The 20,475-nt window shown below is 37.6% G+C and overlaps 1 protein-coding gene across 1 annotated transcript in view; it reads right to left on the bottom strand.

Moving 5' to 3' along the window:
• Nucleotides 1–20,475, bottom strand: part of LOC140235526 (protein diaphanous homolog 2-like) — a 105,060-nt gene that overhangs the window by 68,621 nt on the left and 15,964 nt on the right. The gene's annotated exons all lie outside the window — the stretch shown is intronic.

The raw sequence follows: 20,475 nt of genomic DNA, 5'->3' as shown, positions 1-20,475 counted from the left end.
TTTTTTTTGCCTAATATCAAGACTGCCTTTTTTGTTGTTGTCATTGTTGTTGATGTTGTAACCACCCTTTGAAAAACATGATGGATGACTTTGAGACAGTTTCAGAAGTTGTGCTCAATAAACAGTTGAGTTTACTCACAGGTGAATTCTACCAGTGTGTTGATATCTCCCTTCACTGCATTGCGGTAATCAGTGAACATTGATCTCCTCTGCATTCATTCGTTTGTTTCCAATACACATAACACTTTTGGCATGTCTAAGGCTTGTTCTGGGTGACTAACCGTGCACTCAAAATGATATCTGTATAAAATAATAGGTATTGGCATGTCTAAAGCTTGTTCTGGGTGACTAACCGTGCACTCAAAATGATAAACCTGTATAAAATAATAGGTATTAGAGGAAACATTGGATGCTATCATGCATATGAAACAAGCAGCTGACTGAGGACTCAATGGCAGGGCGTATGTTAGAAAGACAACCAGAATTTGCCAGTTGTTTACCTAGATACTAATCATATATCTGGTCTTTTAATAGAAGCACTCCTATGTAGGAGTTGCTTTCCAATGTTTAAAAAGGGATGAGTGATGGAAGAAAGCTGTAACAAATTGTGCAAGGACACATAAAACTCACATTATATATCAATAAAAATACTTTATCTATTCTAAATTTTTAATGACAAATTCAGCAGACACAATCAATTCACAAATTATCTGTAATTATCTGACATTATATTTTTCTGACAATGCATTCAAAAACCACGATCGATCCTACTATCTAGCTTTCTATCCATGTGGATCTTTCTTCCTAACTTTCATTCTCTATGCATCAATCTCACTACATCATCTCAAGTAGGTCAAAGCAGGACAACTTCCTAGTCTAACCCAAAAAAGGCAACATGGCATCGAAATGTCAAGCCCCATGAATGCCAATGGGTTACACCCCAACTGATAACCCTATACAGCCTTCTGGAATGTGTGGGAGACAAAAGATCTATTGAGAAAATGGAATTTGCCCGATTTATCATGCCTGATTAGACTATTGATGGTAAAAATCTTTGTTCGCATGTACGTGTGCTGGAGTCCAATGACTTTGCAAGCTCTCAGTGTCTCTATCACACAATCTTGCGCTACTGTTACTGCTGCTACTCAAACCTGGCTTTCAATACAAACGAGATAAACATCTAGACAATTACATAGGTCTAGAGATATAATCAGCAAACATCTACATTTACTTGTGCATAATTCCACATCCATGCAGAATTAAGCACATGTAACTGTCAACGTTTGCTGATTTGTCTGTCCTTACTGATATTATGATGGGCAGAAAACTAGCACGATTTTGTTCAACATGGAGCATATTCACATTTACTGTATTGTATGAGAGCATACTTAATGAATACCAAATCTTTTTTTTTTTAATACTTCGGCTACTGCTAGGAAGTACAGCTCTATCACTGTTCCAATAGTAAACAAACCTGGCTATGCACTAACAATCTAGTGCATGAGATTGGATGCTTGTATCGTCAAATACTGATGCCGTGAAAATTGCTTTTTCCTTGTAGTGCAACCCAATGTCATAAGAAATGATATCCCTAATTCTATCATATTTCATACGGCCATCTTTATTTACAAGGGATAAAAGAAATAGCACAGGAATAAGACAGAGCATGGAATGTGTAATGTTGGGGGAAGAAATCCAGTTAAATAGTGATAGGGCCTACTACAGGTAGATCTTGCCCAAATGAAGGCATCGCTACTGCAAGTATTACACGAACACTACAGTATCAAACTATATTGCACTACACCTACAGTATTATATTTAATACATTGGTATAGTACTTTAGTAGAGTAAGCCAATTTTGCAATGTCCAAATGCACTGACCAATGTTCCCCTTTGAGGTAGTGTGGGAACTAACAGTAGTAGGCAGTAATTTGAATGCCATTAGCAGGCAGGAGAGACTGTTCAACTTGTCCTTCCTCAGCTCCTGCTTCTGGCCAGGAAAACAAAGGCAACATCTGAGAATGAACGAACTGACAATCTGAAAAACAGAGGTTCTCTGATGTCTTTTCAAGCCCTTTTTGCTTGTAGCTGTGTGTGTGAGTGTGTACAGTTGTATGTGTGTGTGTGTGTGTGTATATGAGCGTGCTTTAGATATGAGACAGATTTAAATGAAACTATGTAGCTTTATAAAACATATATATATGCAAAATCCTTAAAAACAATAAGAGAAAGAAAGAAAAAAAAAGATATATATATGTTTAAATGTAGATTGTATCATTGCAAAGCTGGGCTCTCCATGGTACTGAGTAATTACTTATATTCACTGCAGGCTACCTGCACAGCATCTCTTTTTTTTTTTCTTCTTCTTTTTTTTTTTTTTGGTTGATAATACAATGGAGTGCACTCAATATGAATGCAAGGCTTGATACTGCACAAATGAAATCCCAATATGTCTCACTACTTCCAGAAATCTACTTAGCGGCAAAATTAAGGGCGGAGGCAGCTGATATCAAATCACTGCAATAAATTATGCAAACTGCATGAATTCCTTTGAAACAGTACTTTACAGCAGTGCCTTCATGATAGAAGAGGAACAAAACCAACAAAATTTCTGTCTTATGGAAAAGCTCACATATATATTGTAGACTGCCAGCCAAACATTATGCACAGATTGTGTCCATACAAACAAGGCCTGCACTGTATTCTACACAAAGCATATAGCAGAAGAGATCCATTAGCTCTAATCAAGCAGGGCAGCAGTGGTAATCTGATCACTTTGTCAATGGAAGATGTACCGTCATTACCAATAGAGGGCATAAATGCACTGAGCTGTTCAACCACAAACCTTGTACAGCTGGCAAGTCACACAATGCTTCACTGTGTACTGCAGTCTGCTTTCCCTGCTCCCACTGAGCATAAAATCACTGTGTACTATTATATTTGGCTAATAACATGTTAGTGTACAGTATCTGCTGAAGATACTGCATTTTTACATTTGTGCCATAACCAAATCTAAATTATATGGGTAAATGGCCACAGTGGCAGTTCTACACATGAACAAGTCTCATTTTATCACCCATCAATACGGACGCAATGGGTTCCTGTTAATGTTTTCTCTGAAAACTTTACATGCAAATTTAAGACCACAGTCTGTCCTGCAATAAACTCCCAAAGAGGATAACAGGCTAGAAAATCTGGATGAATTATTGGCCACTATTACTCAGGGCTGCCAACTCTCACACATTAAGCGTGAGACTCACGCATTTTGGTCCTTTCTCACTCTAAAACTTTATTTCATTTGCATGCATTTCTATTGATCTCACTCATTTTGACTCCTAAATTATAGCATTGGCCTATGGGAGTCTCACTCTCAACTAGTTTCCAGTGTTGGCAGCCCTGTATTACTACACACATGGACTGTAGTGCACACCGTCGACAGATACAACCAGTGCAAACACAAACTAATACTGTATGCATGATACCCTGTCCATCGTATCACAGCTTCTCTGTGGCTGAAGAGGGGAGCTGCAGTGAGCAGACAAAACATGATCTTTATTACCATACGTCTCAACTCCTGGCCAGCACTCGGTAGGCGTTCAGTGGGCCACTAACATATTTTCAAATGCAAACAGAAACCACCTACTAGGTGCAATGATTTGAACAGCATCAGCTTAAATGCTGCAGGTATTGGCTCTAACCACACATCAAACACTTGAGCGCAAACATAATATAGGATTTTTTTTTTCACGTTTTAATTGCCTTCATGAATATCAGAAATTCTTTGTAGCAAATATACTTACAGCATTCAATCTCACTGCATCCATTATCTGTGCTTATTGGTAATGCAAGAATTATTTTGGAGGTTTCACAGAAGATAAAACCAATTCATTGTGAATCAGTACAGTATTGTATCTTGCTGTAATACACAAAATCCACATGTTCTGAATAGATTTTTTTAAAAAGTAGACTGAAAGTTGAAAATCCAGATTATAGTAAATTTTCATCATCGGTATTAGAATTAAAAATTACCATGCCATGCTATCAAATAATCAGAGGCCTAGTTGCAAGTTAGGACTTGAATTGTACACTGCTGTATGATTTATAACACTGAAAGTTAAACCCATCATTAAACCGCTTTTAAGTGATGACACATTTCATGCATTATGTCAATTAAAAGCTAATGATACTCAATCAAACATCTAGAACATTACGGTGACAAAGACAATATAGCTTTAAATACAGATTTTCTACACTGAAATGCTCTTTGAACAACCACGGCTCTGTGACTCTGATTTCGATTATTAATTACTCATGCTACATGTGAGATTTCACTCCACATTATTTCCACTACCATGCTCTCCCACAAGGCAGTGCAAAATTTATGAGGTAGAGGTTTGCGTCTCACTGAAAGGGTGAAAAAAGAAGGTATTCCCAACATGCTTTCGGTAAAATACACCCTGCAAAGTATGTGACCTTTCTAAAAATAATGGTCAGTTGCATTCTAGTAGGATAATAGGTGTAGCAGCACCATTTGTCCTCTTCACATGTTGTGGCTGGCTGAGCAGAGCTATGTATTGCAGAAAACAAAACATGCTATATTGTAGGATTATCATCCACATGAAGTCCTACAAAGTGAATTCTGACTGGATAAATGCCCAGCAGTAGGTGATACATTAGATCTTAACTAGCCCTGTCATGACACAAGCCCTAGTTTGCTCACACCAAACCACTTGTACATACACATACAATATTATAAATTGTGTATGATATAGTATAGGATGATAAAGGCAATGCATTTTACTTGCATAAAACTTCATTTAAAAGAAAAGGCTTTGTGGAGATTTGTATGTAAGTCACTGAGGCCATTATATCACTGCCTCATCTACTCTGCAAATTTGGTTGGTAATGACATCACTGTTACACAAAAACATCTGAGACTTTTTCATAGATTTCATAACTTTCTGATTTTCAGTCTGATTTTGTTGAAAATGCTTCCACTTTGTTTCTTTGCATATAGTCTTCAGACCTACTGAAGCCAACTTTGCCAACCTCGAGCAGAATTGTACTTTGACACACCCATTATGCTTAGGAACCAGTAAAGGCACTAATCTCACTCACTTTGTGTGACACTTATGTCCTTATGGCTCTTACAACACCACACCAAACAGGGTACTGTGTTGGGGTACAACCTTTCATCCTATGATCCAGGGTCTAGGGGTATAACGGGCCCCTGGCAAGTACCAGGTGAACCTGACTGGGATTTTCCCCTGTGGTTGGGCTAAGGGAAGTGGATATGATTTATTCTGTTAATTCTGCCCACATTTTTCCTGCAGCATTCCCAAAGTACAACTGTACCATGAAGAGGTTTTCAGTTCTTTTAAGGGGGAAAGACAGCGGTGTGTTTGCACAATGATGTCATTATGAAAAAAGTTGTCGAACTTTGCCAAAAATAGTCAACAATACAATACAATACAATACAGAAATGTTACACTTCATTTCATTACTCAAAAAGTAGAAATTACGCGATGCGTAATATATGTCCCCGCCGGAAGTAGCATTTTGTAACAAAATGTGCAATATAGGTAAAAAATCAAGGTCAAAGGTCAAAGAAGTCAAAGGTCAAAATTCTGTGTAGAAGTTTTGAAGCCCTCACCTAGTGCCATCACATAAAGCAAATGGAATCGAAATTGGGTTAGAAATGGCGAAGGAGTAGCATTTTGTAGCCAATGTACAATATAGGTCAAAAATCAAGGTCAAAGGTCAAAGAAGACAAAGGTCAAAATTCTGTGTAGAAGTTTTGAAGCCCTCACCTAGTGCTATCACATAAAGCAAACGGAATCGAAATCGGGTTAGAAATGGAGAAGAAGTAGCATTTTGTAGCAAAATGCACAATATAGGTCAAAAATCAAGGTCAAAGGTCAAAGAAGTCAAAGGTCAAAATTCTGTGTACAAGTTTTGAAGCCCTCAACTAGTGCCATCATATAAAGCAAACGGAATCCAAATCGGGTTAGAAATGGCGAAGGAGTAGCATTTTGTAGCAAAATGTACAATATAGGTCAAAAATCAAGGTCAAAGGTCAAAGAAGTCAAAGGTTAAAATTCTGTGTAGAAGTTTTGAAGCCCTCACCTAGTGCCATCACATAAAGCAAACGGAATCGAAATCGGGTTAGAAACGGCGAAGGAGTAGCATTTTGTAGCAAAATGTACAATATAGGTCAAAGGTCAAGGTCAAAGGTCACAACTGAAATTCTGTGTAGAAGTTTTAAAGCTCCCATGTTGTGCTATCATATAAAGCAAACAGAATCAAAATTGGCTCATAAATGACAGAGAAGTAGCAAATTGAACATTTTGATCACACACGGACGCACACACGGACGGACGCACGGACGGACGCACGGACAGACGCACAGACACACACACGTACGGAGCCCGTTTCATAGTCCCCTGCTCGAACTCGTTCGAAGGGGACAATAAACCACCATGACTGAAGACTCTTGCAAAATTCTTTGAGCGATTAAGTACTGTCAAATATATTCCCCAGGATTATTATGGGTGGGTGAGAATATGAATGACAAGAGACACTTATCTTTTTCAATAGTTACGATCACATATTCTATTTTTGCAATCCCACCTAAGTCTTTCATTTCCTCAAAATGTTTTGAGATCCAAGGCAACTGGAACATGACAGGGGAAAATTAAATGCAATATACACTGTACAGTTCTTTGAGTGGTTTGAAAAATGTTCCAGGCTTTTTAATCTTTTACAATCATTGAGGAAGATGTTCTGCTTGTCAAATACAAGGTTTACATATTTTGCCATCTGCTGCAACTTAAACACAGCAGTTAGAGTAAATTTGTCATTTCGGTCCCTTACAGTTGTTTTCTCAAGATACAAATTATTCTGATAATATATGAATATTGTCATAAAAGAGTGAATCCCAGGGACAAAGACTACATTAAAGGATTGTCAGGATGTGTGATAGGACCACTTACAAGTTTCCTATAGAGACAGTGCAAGGATCTGAGCTTCAATGAGAAGCGCAGCCCTGTAGCTCTGTGATACACGCTGTATTAATATTAATAGAAATCAAGAATGGCAGTGATGATCATCAATGCGTACGAAGGGATAGAGTGCTCTCTCTGAACAGTTCTGAACATATGTCGTTACAAGTCATGATTCATCCTAGCAGGTATATTTTTATACCAGGCTCTGTTTCCTGTTTTTGGTTTTATTCATTTTTTCTGTTTGGACAGAATTGTATTACACTTCAACATCCAAAATCAGAGTATCTCTCTGCAGAATTATCATGCTGGACTTTGGAACTCCAAATGAGGACTATTCCACCACGCTCAGCAGGAATCGCTAAAGGAAGTATTTTGTCACCTCCGGAAACAGACAAGCACAAGGGAAATGATGCACAGACATCAACAACAGAATAATTTCCCGCTAGAATCCCTACGCTGTCCCTTAGCACTCCCTACACATTGCACAATACTACATGAAGAAGAAACCCAAAGGGACTCAAGTAACATTTTGCATGAAATAATCTCTGCAAGAGGTACACTTCTCTTTCAGTTTTAAAATCATTGTATTTTTAAATGGGTCTAACAATACCTCAACACTGACCATAGTACTATCTCTTTCAGAAAGCAATATGATGATCGTCAATCTAATATAAATGCAGGTGAATAATAAAAGGCTTCAATACTCTACTGTAAAAGTGGAAATTTTCAAGCAAGTATTGAGTAAGATGAATTTTGCATGTTTTCAATTCCACAGGATCAAAGTACTGTAAAAACATGATGTATTCGCGGCATGAAATTTTCGCAAAATGGAGCCGACAGCCTTTTTTGAGTCATGAAATTTCCGTGAATTGACACTGGCATTCAATGCATATAGTGTAGACAAGAACTTTCACATGCATTTTAATTTTGCGAATCTTGGCACTCGCGAAATTCACAAAATTAAAATGCACGCGTACATTTCTCGTTTTCCAGTATAATGTGGTATCACACATTTTTAGCAAAATATGTGCATGCTTTTATTTTCCCAATAGTTTAATGTCACAGAAATGCATGAAAATTTCCATACTGCAAAAACTTTCATTTTTAAAGTTTAAACTGATTCCACTTTTACTGCATATCTTTCACTAATAATTTGACCTCAACGGCAGAAACAGTGAGCATCTATGAAATAAGCTCAAATTCCTTCTTTCTGAGATAAAAATGCACCACACAAGAAGCAGTACAATTTGTCTTGAATGCAGGGCTGCCAACTCTCACGCATTGAGCGTGAGACTCACGCAATTCAACCAATTTTGACTGTCTCACTCTGATAAACGAAATCTCACGCTAAACCCCCAAAATGGAATGTATATGACTACAAAATAAATATATCTCTAAATTCTCTGATATTCCGAATATTGATATGCCCAAGCCCAAAATTTCGAGATTTTCCCGCGCGGGCGTAAAGCTTAACCAATGGTTCGCACACAAAGACGAACTATTGGATTACGATTGGTTTCTACCTATACCACGTGAGCGTAGCTTGTACTTTTGGCAAATTACAGTACATGTATGGCTCTGACGTGTGCTTTACATCGCTTCACATACACGGACTGTATACGTAGTACGTAACGTACATACCGCATAGCAGGCCACCAGGCGCTAGCCAGGAGGTCGCTCTACTTCCTCGCAGTGTCTCACGCCAAACTCTCACTCAAGGTTGGCAGCCCTGTGAATTGTAGATGACACTCAGTTTCATGCAATATAATCATATGGACCACACAGTATTAAATGCTCAGGCCTTTGCTTCTTGAGACGACATAAAATACCAGAATCACTCACGCTAATCCCAATATGTGGGACTAAAATGTTCAACATAAATTCCTTGTGCTAATTTGATCATCAAGATTGTGGTGTACGAGCAGTTTTCTTGTTTAGACTTCACTGGCATAGATATATGTGTTACATTTCAGATCTTCTTCAATAAGAGGCCATTTCTCAAATGAACAAGAAATCTTTAACATTTTTTTTTTTTGCTGTTTCTCAAAATAATCTATGAGCTTCAAAACAATAGCATGAAGCAAATTCATTGAGACTTTCTCTTTGAGCATTCTGATTTATAGTCAATGCAAAACAATAACACAAAATACCAAGACAAGACAAGAGGCTAACGACTGGTTTCACTCTTTGAGTAGAGTTTCCATATTAGGTTCTTCAGAGGCTCACTATCAACCCACACTATACAAAGTGCTAAAGATTGAGTGCAACAACCATTTACAGGCTTTTTATATGTGTGTGGGTCTCAAAGATTTCACTTGATCTTGTGTTCAATGAAATTTGACTCACATACACATGCCTCCCACATATGACCCAAGGTTCAACAGCTTGTAGAATTACATGGATGACCCCCCCCCCCCCTCCGCCACTGCCTCCCAGTGTTTCAGATCAATTCACACACAAAAAAGTATGATCTCTGAGATGGAGAACCGACAGTTCTTAGCATGTACGATACTTCCAATGTAAAGTTGTACAGTGTATCAACCTGGTTCACTTACAAGTTACGACACCTGTTTGTTTTTTGTTCTTGTTGTTTTGGCTGTTTGACAGACAGACAGTTGTAGGGGCAGAATGTAATAAAAGTGGACAAATAACAACTTGTGACCAGTAAAACAACACAAGATCCAGTTTCTTTGATATTATATCTAGATCATAGGTCATGTGAGCATGATAAAGCTGTTGCATTTCCAGTGTTCTAGATGGTGTGTAAGAACTTTTGTAATGTCCTCACCAATCTTGATTCACCTAGAAACAAAAGCACTTACAAACAACTGAAATTACATTGCCGGTATGCAAGTATATGCCACAAATGGGGACTACATACTTTGCAACTGACACCACAATCAAGTGATAGTGAGTATTTGCACATACTGAACATGTAACAGGTTCCAATGGCTTAAAATTCTATCATTTGCTTAAATCTGCTCACACTTTCCCTGATGCAGCAGCACTTCATTGCTTTTATGCTAACAAACTTTCCTTATACACTAGTTTTAACAAAATCATCTTCTTACAATATCCTTTAACCTTCTGAGTTTGCAGCTGAAATGAATAGGCAGTTGCAAGTCATTTGCCAATCAATGACTTGGTATCTATTAGAGCACAAAACCAATGTGGGAGAAAGACCGTTAGATAGTATCATGTTGCTTATTAAGAAAAAGTTCCATGACATTTGCTCCTGCGACATCTGCTCCCATGAATTATCTGCATGCTAGGCCAAACATAGATTCTACCCACAAACATAACCCTAACAATAATCCTAATCCTCATGTCAAAGGTGCATACTGCAGTGACTATAGAAAGGTACTTGAATACTAATGAAAATCTTCACTTCAAATGTGCAGTGAACACCAATAGAAAAATGCATTAGAATAGGAAGGACAAGAGAATCAAGATTTCAAAATCCGTGTGAATTCAAACAGGCCTAACTCCATGATGACTTTGAGCTACAACTAGGCACCGAATGAGACGGCTGTTTTCCTGTTGAATTACTCATCAGAATAGTCAAGTTCTTGTCATAAATGGTAATTAGTTGTGTGTGAAGATACTGTGGTCCTCCATGGTCAACTTACCCTACGAAACATATCCTGGCATGGCTGTCTATTTCATGAGCATGAACAAAACAATTCACCTAGGGTTGACGACACAGCAGACTCCAAGGGCTGCTGACATATCAGATCATACATAGTACGCACATTTTATCGTTGGCCCACTTCAAAACATACCAGCGGGGCTGATTCACCACAATAGGACAATAGAGTTTGACCACCTGATGAAAAGAAGGGAGCAAACAATGGCTCCATGAAAGAAGGTCATTTGAAAGAAATGGGTTTGAATAGCAAGAGACCTGGCTGGGATGGATGGTGTGTCTCCTAGTATTCTGCCATATCGAGGGGTCTGTTGCCTCCAGCAATTGAACAATCCTCAATGAATTTTTCTGTAACTTCATCAGTTTTAACTCATTTGTATCAAAATCAGTACAGAACATTACTGCTCCATTTTTTTTTTCTAAATCAAGAGTATGGCATTAAAACAAAGCCTACACTCTTGGAATTATGTATCTATCATATCCAATATCTGGATCAACAGGTGGTACGATATGACACATCGTACATACGAAAACATTGCATATAACCAGGAGTTACTGAATTGGTTTAGAAAATATGCTCTTCAAAGCATATACAGTTGTAGACACACACACATGTAATATACACACCTTGTCTTATGCTGATAATTCCCATATATTTCATCAACCTTTTTTCTGTAATATTCATCCCTACAAAAAACATAACACAAAAGGTGTTCTTCATGAATATGTGATCATGAGGTCAACTCCACTGATATCTTACCACTTTATCAGCTTAAGTTTGTAAAATGATAAACCTCCAAGTCTTCAATATGATGGCAAATATGTTATTTTTTTTAAATCGTTCTTGTGGACCTTGGTAAAAATGGCCAACAAATATCATTCCAAGCACCTTTATGCAACACTGATCTACAGACATTGCCTAATATCACTTCAATATTCTACAGAGACAGGACATTGCCACTACCTCTGAAAATATATCAACCAGCCCTGACGGACGGTGCAAATCTGGACTGCCTTCCGCTCATATTGTTGTGTCAATGTGTCGGCATGTTACATAAGGACAGACTAAACGGAAACACTAGCTTGGAATGACATTGCAGCACCAGTATGACAGAATGTTGAGTGATAGTGTAACATGAATACAATAGTGCATCCTCATGCTGTGGCCGAGTCATACGTATCATCACACTCTTTAGGCGTGGTCAGACTGGCAAAAGATCGAGAAGTTTAAGATCGCGATCTTTAAGATCTCGAAGTTTTGCCAGTGTGACCGCAAACTTTCCGTGAAACTTCTCATGAAACTTCTCGATTTGTTTGCGGGCAGTGTCTCCGAAGCGCAAGACCATTGTCATGTACAGATGTGCATTGTTACGTCACAATTTAAACTTCTCGATCTTTTGCCAGTCTGACCGCACCTACAGTCAATGCTCAAATATTCTAAAACTTGCAAACAGGGACCACTTTTTTTCAAACCACATCCATCAATTCTAAGGTAGCATTCACCATTGTTTGGTTTCCTTTCATAAACCCGGCATTTATAGAATCATCCAGTCGGTCAAAAAACAACAACAACAGCAAACAACATTTAATATATAACATGAAGATCATTCATAGACATGAATTAAATGATTGTGAATTTCCATCATTCAGAAAACAGTGTGACTGAATTAGACACTAGTTTCAGAAAACCAGCCAGGGAATGAATAGTTTCAGCATGAATACAGCTAGCACATACAGATATGCAACTCAAGAAGGGAACAGGGTTCCATGATACAAAGTGGCACCTCTAGACAGACTTTAGACTTGAATGTCTTCTAAAGTTTCAAACCGGTGTTCCAAATTTATTGCTTTTCCTAAAATAGCATTGAAAGATTTTATGGCATGAAATAACTATGATACTTTCTGATGTAAATAAATATGGCTAAAAGCATCATAAACTTAGTCAGTTTAGCAGTACTGCTATGCCTTTCAGTATAATGTACTGTCTAGCTTGTAACTAGCAACCACCCCATTTGACCACCGCCTTGAATTAGCCCCAAGATAGTTTTAGGATACCATGCACAGAATATGCTTGTTGAGTCATTGTAATGTTCCCAACCTTTTGATCTATTACACTTGGCCTGAAAGAGCTCTATGATATATACTTATACATAGAATACCATGTACAGAATATGCATGTTGAGTCATTGCAACATTTTAAATCTTATGATCTATTACACTTGGCCTAGAGTAATAATCTTTTATTGGTGTATGGGAATGTACTTATGTACAAAAATGTACTTCATATGCCATATTTTATATGCTAATTCAAATAATTCTCATATGCATCCAAGTATGATGCAAAATAATTGTACACAGCTAAATGGTACTGTATGTGGTAGGGGCATGAATATTTGCAGGTACAGACACCTTACTTGTAACACTATCAAATTACACCTCCATTTGTTTAATCAGTCAACTACAGTACTATACAATCGGAAAGGTCACAAAACATACACTATACAACAATGGCCAGGCTATAATATTGGATACAAGTGTATGTTATGTTACACAAAGTACACTGTATCATCAAGTTCTGCCATACAAACACAAAATATCTAACACTCTGCAAGATCAAGTACACACAGCAAATCATACATGCATTTTTCTAAGGCCATGGATAATGGATATGCTTTGCCAATATTTGCCCTATAGATTTTGATGTACCTGCATAATTTACAGCCGTTGCGCAAGCATACTGCCATTAAAAGACACAGGAGAAACAGTCAAGTATCAATAACTCTGGAGTGCTTTTCTCTCGGGTCTTGCTCAAATGATGGATGGAATGATGGATCAATGTATGTATGGTCTCGGTATGGTTGCAGTGGCAGTTCTCATGAAATTCATTGTGAGAACATAATCAAGACTTAATTATGATGTTACAGATTTTAAAAAACAAGACACTGTAATGTTTTCTACCATACTCAGTCAATAGCCACTCACCTACATTCGCTTTTCATGCTTTGAATTTCTCACATCTCAACTTGACAGCAAAATGTTATCCAATCATAATTCAGATATCAAATGAAAGACGCAGCAGATGACACAACCAAAGGAAACATGGGCCATTTAAAGAAAGAGCAACAGCAATCTTGTCTCAAGCAACATTGTTAAAACATCAGAAGAGTCAAAAGAAAGCAAGAACTTGTCTCCTCAACTGCACATACTGTAGGTACAGATGTTCATGCTATATGAAGTCTTCTAGAATTACAAGCTGTGGAATTTCATTTTGTTTCCTGGCAATTTCCTGGACCTTCTCTAAAGCTCACATATATTATAGTCCTACGTAGGTGTATGCACACCAAGTATAGTCATGTATACATCTTGCCCATGTACACTTCTTCTTTTCTTAATAGCAGTTCACTGTTAATGGATGCATTGGACTCTTTTCTCTCTTTCATGAATTTCAGACTTTAAAGCAGTCTGCAAACATCTTTTGTATCCACCTTGGGTAACTCTTTTTCAAGTGTTACAACTCCTACACTTTTCATGAGGTCTCTCTGTTTGAGAGAGAAAAGGCATTTTAAGCTGAGCTGTTTATGGTCAGTAACGAATTCTCTTTTACCTTCTTAGCATAACTTACAGCATGCCTGACTGAGAAGAAAAATTTTGCCACTCCTCAAAATTCTTTCTGATGGTTTCCTACACTACACAGTATTAATTCCAATCATTACAGTGCTTTTATTTTCTACATGTTTAGAATATAAACATGACAACAGTTTCACCGCAAAGTAGATCCCAAATGCTTGTGAACTTTCCCCTCCAAGGCGTTCACATACCAGGTACTATCATATCAGCATCTCAGTTGTAACACTGGACATGGCAAGCACAAGACCAATGTGCAGAACAACATTTTTAGTCTTATTACACTCATCTAAACAACCACTTTCAACCAACATGCATTCATGAAAGTAATGAATGCAAGTTTCAGTTGTTCATTGTGGCACGAGGGAATATTAGACTAGATTCCACAGACATGGCTGAACATAATCATCTCTCGACGCAATACAAGTAAACCAGTTAATATCATATTTCACTACTAAATAATTCACAGCGGGTACAGCTGTAGATCCATACAGCAGAAGTTAACACAGAGCAGTAATGTCCCAAGCTTAATGATGTCTGACTACACTGGTTACATGTGGTATCTGTCGGTATGTCACCACATCCATAGTTGATCAACTGGTCATTACGTACTGACAACCACATGAGCTGTGCTAGGGCTTGCCTCCGGCAAAATTTTTAGAGCTCTAGACATTGGTCACATTTATGATTTGAAATATAATCCTAGTCTTCATAAATCATCACAAAAAGAGAAGCTCTGTAAGAGAAGCTCTGTAGATGTAATTAATCAAGGTACCAGCTGAATGATCCTACCTTTGGTTTACTGTCCCTCCTCCTCACCGATCTCGATTGCTTCGACATGGTGGTGTCTTCTTGCCACTACACACTAACGAGCACACTGTGCACAGACACAGACATATAGACACTTTCCTCTGATATCCTTTTCAGATAGTGTGCGGAAAAAAAAACCCATCCGCCCTGGTGCTCGATGACTATACAGTACACGTTCACTGCGCTCACTTTGGTCGTTCAGAGAAAATGTGTGTCATGTTGATTATTTGCACGGCCTCGGCTTCTCTCGCAAGTTTCACTTCCTTTTCACGAGTGGACGTCAAGAATGAGGTTGTGCACATACACATCACACAGAGAAGAATGATAGTGTCTGTCTGTTGGGAGATGGTCTTCAGTGGTAGTGGTGGTGGTAGCAAGCTCTCTCTCTCTTTTGAGTCTTCGTATGGTGGAGTGATGGTGAAGGAAATTGCCAGTGAACAGTTCTAAGGAGCTCGTAAGGAAGTGACCAGAACCATTGCAACTGGCTAGATTTATCAGACAAATATGACCCAAGAGTCCATGTCATTAGTGGCAGTCAGCTTTTTCTATGACCCAGACACAAGTATTCAGTCTGCTGTGCAAATTCCCATACACCTTGGACCTGGATATTCTAGCGTGCAATCTCCTGAACAAACACAACTAGGCCTTGACGAGAGAACAGGAGACTTCGGTGTTTTCAGAACATGCTAGCGCAACAAAGTAAATATGCTGGTAGCTAACGATATGTCTGACAGAGAGAGAATATCTCATTACTTGAGACAGGTTCAGAGAATGTTTAAGAGGTAATATTGTATACTGATGCAAGTAAACATGTAAAAACTATATACCTGGCGCAACAAAAATGACAATAAAGGAAGACTGTAGATATTCATGCATCAAGGAGGCAGTCAGCCAGTCATGACCGTAGCACCACAATTCAAACGATGATCAAACAAGTTGAAGAAAAGAAAGCAAGACTTGTTATTTATCATTAGAGTCTTGTTAATAATCTAAATCAGGGTTAAAATCCATTAACATATGACACTCTATTGCTGATAATGGTTGTGGTCACAGTTCCAAACTAGAAATGTTGCTACGGCGACTGATGCCTCCGCCATAATGCATGATTCTCCCAATAGGTGTATAGTACAATGTCTTGACAATGTGTGATGACAGTTTCACATAACTGGCAAAATATCAAAATAACAGGTTTGTCAGAAATATCTTGAATGTTCACTTTCCACGAACTGGGTTTCCTATAATTGTCTATTAAAGAGTGCAGGTACACATATTTGGGGAATTGAAAATTTTAACTTGACTTCTGACCGACCTTATTATAAGTTTATGCATTGAGTATAATTTTCAAGGTATGAAGAAAGAGTGTAATTACAGTACAAAATATTTTTTTTTTCATTTAAACCTGACCTTTGACCCTTAACCTTTGACCTTCTGGCTGGAAATTTCCAAGAGAATCTCCATCAAGTAATACATGTACATATATTAAACACTTTTAAAACTAATAATGCAATCATTGCATATACTAGTATACATGTATGAGGGGAAATACAGTAGTAACATTTTGAGGAGTTGACCTTGACCTTTGAACCCCTGACTATTGACCCATGACCCCTAAATTCCCTAGATAATCCCTGCCAGTCAGTACATGCATATGTACCATGTTCCACGAAGATACACTGAACCATTTGCGAGAAAAGTGATATTGCAACATTTTCACCTAACCTTTGACCTTTTGACCTTTGACCTTATGACATGAAACTCTCTCTGGAGAATCCTTACGCAGTAGTACATGTCTACACTAAGTTTCAAGAAAATAACTGCGGGCATTGCATAGATATGGGGGAAATAGCAACATTTTTAGCATTTGACCTTGACCTTTTGACCTTTGACCTCTTGTCAATGTCACTAGAATCTACTCAACTAATTGTCCCATCATACATCATCCTTGGACCAAGTTTGGTGAAAGCTGCTTCATCCAGTTTTGAGTTATCACATAAACAGATAAATTTTAGGATTTGACCTTGATCTTTGACCTTTGACCTCTGTCCGATTTCACTGAAAAACTAATCAAGTAATTGTCCAATCATACATCATCCTCCAACAAAGTTTGGTGAAATTTGCTCCATACAGTCTTGAGTTATCGCGTAAACGGATACAATTTCATGATTTGACCTTGACCTTTGACCTTTAGCCGATTAAACAAAAGCGGACGGACGTACGGACGTACAGACGTACGGACGGACGTACGGACGTACGTATGGACGGACGGACAACCCGAAAACATAATGCCTCCGGCACCACTTCGTGGCGGAGGCATAAAAAGTGTGTTTCTACATAAATGGCATTGATAACTAAAAAGAACTAGGGGTAATCTGTGATTAAAATCTCAAGAATATCTACATTTTGGTCAATAACAATACAGCCTGAATGAGAGAAAAGTGTTGTATTAAAGATAGCAGAAAGAGCTGAAAGAATGAGATGCTCTCCTCTTCCAAACAACATAAATGACTTGCTATTAAAAAAAAAATAGAAAGATGCATGTTAAATGCATTTGAAATGTATTTGAATACATCCAAGTTCAGCTGCTGCAATGAACCACAGTTCCAATGTAGTGTCAGATTCACATTAATGCGATCCATGGAAATCATTTATATAGAGAAAACTCAAATTGGCATTTTACAGCTACTTGATTATGGTCTTGTGTCAAATTCCACCTCTGTCTCTACACATTATGCAGACTAATATAACTCAAATTTATATGGAATAATTGATTAATCTTTGCAATATATATGTGTTATGACAACTTCTGATTGTTTTCTCTGGAATTCCAATATTGTGCAAGTGACAAGGATATATGTACATCTGCTTTTCATGCAGTCACTACATAGAACATGTACCATAAAGTACATGTACATATTAAATATGGTTTCTTCAATTACATTTTGCTGAAGCTCATTGATTTTGACCTTGGGTTAAGGATTGACCTTCGACCCTCTCTGCACAAAGAAAATATTTTCAAATCTTCTTCTATCCTAATACCAAACAACATGATCATAAGCCCTACATTGCACATCAACTGGAATTTTAGATTAAAAAATTGAAAATATAGTCATATTTTGGTGACCTTTGACCATGACCCCATACATTTTAGGCAATTTAATTTTGACTCTGTATTTTTCTACTCTTCTTATCTAATGAGATTGCTGATGGACACTCTAGCTCAAGAATGCAATGTTAGAACAAAGTGACCTATGACCTTGATCTTTCACAAATAATTGCTGTTGTGTTCATGCAAATAATTGTTGAATTCCCTGTCCACCAACTTCTATCATTAATGTACAATTCTAGCTGAAGCAATGACAGGATATGACTTCTTTTCTCTAAAAAGATACTGACCTTTGAACGCTGATATTTCAGTACAATAATTTCATGACAATAATTGCTGATATATTTTTCCATCCCTGTCCAGTTGATATATTACCAATGGACATTCCTATATTATAGATAAAATCATGACTTAAAATTCCTGTAACAAAATTAACCACAGTTCAGTGACCTTTGGCCTTGAGGAATTTTTGCCCACAATGTAATCAGTACAATTTGTACATTTTCACCTCATACAGAAAACCTCAGCCAGGCACCATAAAAATCAATTACCAGACACATTATCAAAGCCACTAATTTGAGCCATAAAAATGACAATGTTAGATGAGTAAGTAATAAATGTGTGACTTTCTGGTCAATTCTCTTGATTTCTGTTAAATTTTCTGTCATCCATTGCCCCCTTAAAGGTACTAGCCCACATTTGCAAACCCATGAAAATCAACACTGCATAAAACAGGTCCAATATGACTTCAAGTACAAGTTATAACAGTAACATACCTCACCTGTCGCTCTTTGTCTATACCATTCGATAAAAGAGAGAAAATCATCGTTTTAAAATCAATTTTCAAACCGGGTCAACCCGACCCAAAATCGAATTACGAGCGCGGGCTATAGCTACGTACATTGTACATGTAACACGTACGTGGACCGGAGCTAGCGAGCGTTATACGCATGCATACGGATTACGGTGCATTTTCATTTATTTTTATGAAAGTAATGGACTAATTGGAACGAAATTTTGCACAGGTGTTACTGCAATCATACCCAAACTCCATGCTAACTATGAGACCAATTGCTGCAGGTTTACAAATGTGGGCTAATATTTACCTTTAATATACATTCACAAATATGAAAGATACTATGTAGGCCTATTTCTCCATGGCAATTCATGCGTATGATGTACAGTTTTAATACGTCATATGTTGCTGCTCTATAAAATGGCTGATGTACCGTGGGTGACTTGGGAAGATTACCTATATTAATTATATCATCTGTCTATGAGCTCAAATATATTATCTATATCATTGTATGGTAGACTATAAAATCTCTTTCATTCACAAAGTGAGACATACAATGTAATATTAAACAACTGAATCACAAAATATGATTTCTACGCTTATAAAGCTACTACACTCAACTAAACAATTCATCAAAATTGATGTTATTCGCAGAGTCACCAATGCCTCTCCATACATACCATATAGGCCTATTTCTGATTTGCATTGGAAAGGGGTGGAGTTCTCAGGTTGAAAAGGTTAGTCTCCAAGTCCAGTCTGAACAATAGTAATTTCTATTTCGCCATCATAGATAGCCTCAGATAACCCTGAAATGCCATGCAAGCCAGTCTGGTGCCCTGCCTAACACTTTCAGGCAGCATAGCTCTATTTGATCATTCTAGTCTCTTAGTACAGACCCAGTTACAAGAATCCTGTGACTAGCATCTACATTGTAAAACAACCAAATGATTAGTACAAATAATGTTGTTATAAACTTGGCTACAACAAGCAAGACAAAATGTACTGTACTGTACTTTCAAACTCCACATCATAATAAATTTTCCTCTTTCTGTAATGGAGAAGGCAACAAGGTTTTCAAACCCAGTGTAAACTATATAGACTACTACTGAAACCAGACTTCAGGGCAAACAATGATTTTCAATAAAGCCCCCATAGCGTAAAGAGTAATAATTGGAAGTGTGTTCTGTAAAACGAGGAATGTTCGCGGGCATTTTAATTTCACAATTTCGTGGAGCCAAGATTTGCGAAATTAAAATGCACATGAAAGTTCTTGTCTACACTATACGCATTGAATGTTAGAGGCAACTCGCGAAAATTTCATGCCACAAAAAAGGCCATCGGCTCCAACTCGTGAACATGTCATGCTGCGAAAATATTGTGTTTTACAGGATGATATATGGTTAGCCTTTGACTTACAAGTTATCTCACAGTCAGTTGGACAAACTGGAAATTTAAAAAAAAAGGACAAATTGTTTGTTTGTTTGTTTGCTTT

This window comes from Diadema setosum, chromosome 11 (assembly GCF_964275005.1).
Source record: "Diadema setosum chromosome 11, eeDiaSeto1, whole genome shotgun sequence".
In the NCBI taxonomy this organism is placed as follows: Eukaryota; Metazoa; Echinodermata; class Echinoidea; order Diadematoida; family Diadematidae; genus Diadema; species Diadema setosum.
This window is presented reverse-complemented; position numbering and strand designations above follow the sequence as displayed.